A 3,935-nucleotide genomic window follows, 5' to 3' on the forward strand; every position below is an offset into this window, starting at 1 on the left:
ATAAAAAAATTACTTACAGGCTGTGAGTCAGAAGCGCCAGACTGTCCTTGCAAAGTTGAAACTGCCCCACTTTATAGAAACAGACATTGTAGGCTCTCACAGGAAACAGTCCTCATCCTCGCAAAATGCGCTACACACATCTGAATATTTGGGTTGAACTGTTCTGGAACAGTGTTGTAAATACAACATACTTTCTGTTTCATGTCAAGATTAAGTGAACATAGTATTTTTCTGTAATTAAATTGTTTGAATAATTGGGCATCCTGTTTAGAGTTGGATCATTTAATTATTCTACGAAAAAAGAGTTCAAAAAGAGTATTTCAGTAAAGGAAATACTAGGATTTAAAAATTGTTATTATGGTTTTACAGTAATAACAGTGTCAGGTCCTATAGTAACTACTATATACTATATTTTTATAGCAACTACTTTAAATATTTGCATTTCTGAATCTAAAATCTTAAAGTAAATGTTATTCAATCAGCATAAACGGCACTCGGAGTCCGCCATGTTGGCTCAAAACTGCTGTTTAGTTGCGCGTAGAGCTCCCCCTACTGGCAGTCTGCGGAGAACCAAAATGGTGGCAGTGTGGTCCTGATGCTGCTGGATGCTGATGAAGCCATACGCTGTGCAGTGTGTCTTTAAAGCGGGTCTGATCGATTTTTATTGGCTCGGTCTCTGTGGCGCAATGGAATAGCGCGCTGGACTTCTAATCCAGAAGCTCCGGGTTCGAGTCCCGGCAGAGATGCAGCTCTCGGATGGGGCATGTTAATTGCTTTTATTGTCCATTTTGTACACATGGAAGATATTAGTGTTATAGTTTAAGCAGCTTCCTATCTGTGTGCATTGACTAAAAGCATACAGAATAATGTAAGAAATGTAAACCTCGAAAAATGAAGAGCATTTTATATATCTGATTAATTGAATACAAATTCAATATCCAATCACTGTAAATTTAAAATGAGTTTAAATGAAATTAATTTTATAGTCATATTAATGTTATATATTGTTATTCTAACACCTAATATTTATTAACTCAACCCTCTCACATACTGTATGCACATATCATTTTATTTTAATCCCGTAAAACATTTCTAGTAATTCAATTCGAATTGTAATTAATTAAAAGAATGTGTGTTTCTTGGCTGACAGTCCATCTTGGCTGAACACAGTGATGCTGAGACAGAGATATATCTGATTCTGACATTTAAATTAAATTATTTAAATAGCATATATTTTAATTTGCATTAAATACTTATAAAAAATTGATCTATCAATAAGAAGGAAAAAGGCAATACAAATGCACCAAAATTGTATTTAGCATTACCATTTGATATAGGGTAGTAAACTGCCTATATCATAAGCGTTATCATTCAATCAAAACTAATATCCCCTGTAATTTGGTCACTAGTCCGAATTCTGTCCTGTAGTTCGAATTTTGTCCAGCAAGTGGCAGATCACACAAACATATGTATACGTTCAGTAAACGATAATCTGTTCCATCTTCACTAGCAAATTACAGCACATGGTGACCATCAGTTAGCCTATGCTATGTCAACATTTTGCCCCTCAAAGTCTTTCTCCTTACAACAGGGCAGTAAGGGGGAAAATGCGAGTCCAATCTGTACGATGCGCATGAAGGAGAAGGTTTCTTTTCTTTGCACCCGCGGGGTCTTTTCGTTTTGTCGCTGTGGAGTTCTAGAGAGGGAGGGCAACTCAACTGGGCTGGGCAACAGGAAATAGTGATGGGCAGTTCGACTCAGTTCAGCGAATCGGTTCTTTCGAACGTTCGTTTATAAGAACCGGTTCAAAAAATAATTTAGCGAATATTTTAAGCTCTTCAAAGTATAGAGAAAGAAAGTGATATAGAACAGAGGATTGAACATCTTTTTTGTTTACATCAAAAGATTTTGGAACGTGTTGTGTATTCTCGTAAAAAACAGAATATGTCTAAGACTTTCAAAATTATTTTTTCTTTACAACAATACAAACTCTCGGGTTAAGTGCATTTGTAACTTTTAGGTAAGGTAAGGTAAGGTGACTACATATTGGGCACAAAAAAATAATAATAATTCATCTTTGAAATGTCAAAACTACTGTTAATGTGTTCATCCTCATATAAATGTTTTTCTCTCTGGCTTTTGATTTTTATTTTATTTGATGTATGTATGATTGTATGTAGCCTACCTACGTATGTACGCATTTATTTACTTATTTATTGTTGTTGTTGTTTAATAGTTGGTATAATTTCATATATGGAAAAAAATATATCTAAATATTCCAATAAAGCTACATGTCTACAGGGAAAATTATATACATTCACATTATTCATAAAAAAATTAAATGGATGATTAATCTCATAAAAACATAAAGTCTGTTTTATTAATATTTCTTAAAAACAAGTAGGCATACGTTTGTTTGTCAATCAAACCCTTCTCCAAATGCTCTCTCTCAAATAGCCTACACACTCATCGGTTCTTGTCTCTTGTGATTCTCGCTTCATTTATTCGGTGAGACGTTAACCCGGGTCGGACATACAGTAGGTCAAAGAACATATGGGTCAAAAGACATCACCAACGTGTCGGATCCAGTGCTGGGGAAAGTTACTTTTAAAAGTAATGCATTACGATATTGCGTTACTCCATAAAAAAGAAAAGTAGTGCAGGGGGCGAAAAGGGGCAATACACAGCTAACACGTGAATGGAAGGATTATAATCCACTTTCGGAGGGATTTTGACGCTCCCCATGCGGAGATTTGAACCATGCAGGGACTGCTGCTGCTTCTGAGTTTGGCGTTGAGTTTTCACAGAGGTAAGTGACTCCGTTTAATGAACCGCGAGCTCAAACTTTGTGTATGTGTGAGCGTATATGAGAGAGAAAAGGGGGCAGCTGTGCAGAAGATTTTATAGCGTTCATGTCTGTCCGGTCATAAAGGTGCAACGTGACCTTTGCGTTCCACTCGCAAAGTTAACGGTGCTGTCGTTCCATTCCGTTATGACAGGATGACTATAAACTCCGCCAGCGGCGTTCCCTCCCGTCAAACATGCTCTCTTCATGAGAATACAAATTAGACGAGAGGTTTGAGGGGGGAAAGGACACGTGCACATGCACATGCACGCAGGGGTTCTTTCACAGACACCCGCATAAAGAAACGCACCACTTCGTTTGCTGTTCCCGGGGTCATGCAGGTAATCTCAGCGCCAAGTACGTTGGATCACAAATAACCGCCTGTTTTCGCTGCACATAACTAATGTCTTGCATTGTGCAAATCCAGGTGCGCCTGTATTAACGAACTGTATCCAGCGAGTTGCTAGGCGACAGCACCGAGCTCTACCTGTTAGATTACAGCATCTTTTCCCGTGATCGCGCCTATGCGGACACCCTCCCTATTGTCTACTGTCACACACTGTATGCATGTGTATGCATGTGAGGGAGAGCAGGTACAGACCCCTCCATCATAGGTGAGGGCGTGTTTATATCCCGGCAAGGTAGGACGGATGATGTAAGCCATTCTCATAAGGTCCGCAATTAAAGCAGAAACATGCATATTCATCGAGAAATACCTTTTGAAAACAGGTCCAGGTGACACTTGATGGCTGTGCGAACGCTTTGAACGACAGCATGCAACAAGATCTGGGGAGATTTGTCTTCCAGGGATTCAGACACGGCTTTGTTCAGCATCACACATTGTTTAAAGCGGTTATAAAATGAAGCAGAATACACAATGACCCACTAGAATGAATGAAAACAGTGAGAAATGCACAATGTGCATAACAGGTTTACACCTTGTTCATTTTTGCTCATCATTTTCTCAACCTCAGTGTTGTTCCAGATTTGTATGACTTAATTTTCTCTGTGGAAACCAGAATGCAGAATGTTACAGACTGACAATTTTTTTTTATTTTATTGATTTTAAGTGACCCAATTTTCATTTAAG

At 38.2% G+C, this 3,935-nt stretch overlaps 1 non-coding gene across 1 annotated transcript; it reads left to right on the forward strand.

The window, feature by feature from the left end:
* Positions 1-672: 672 nt before the first annotated feature.
* trnar-ucu (transfer RNA arginine (anticodon UCU)) lies at positions 673-746 on the forward strand. The gene has a single exon. It is a non-coding gene; the product is annotated as a tRNA-Arg (tRNA).
* The last annotated feature ends 3,189 nt before the right edge of the window (positions 747-3,935 follow it).

Source organism: Sinocyclocheilus anshuiensis, unplaced genomic scaffold (genome assembly GCF_001515605.1).
Source record: "Sinocyclocheilus anshuiensis isolate Anshui unplaced genomic scaffold, SAMN03320099.WGS_v1.1 scaffold1644, whole genome shotgun sequence".
In the NCBI taxonomy this organism is placed as follows: Eukaryota; Metazoa; Chordata; class Actinopteri; order Cypriniformes; family Cyprinidae; genus Sinocyclocheilus; species Sinocyclocheilus anshuiensis.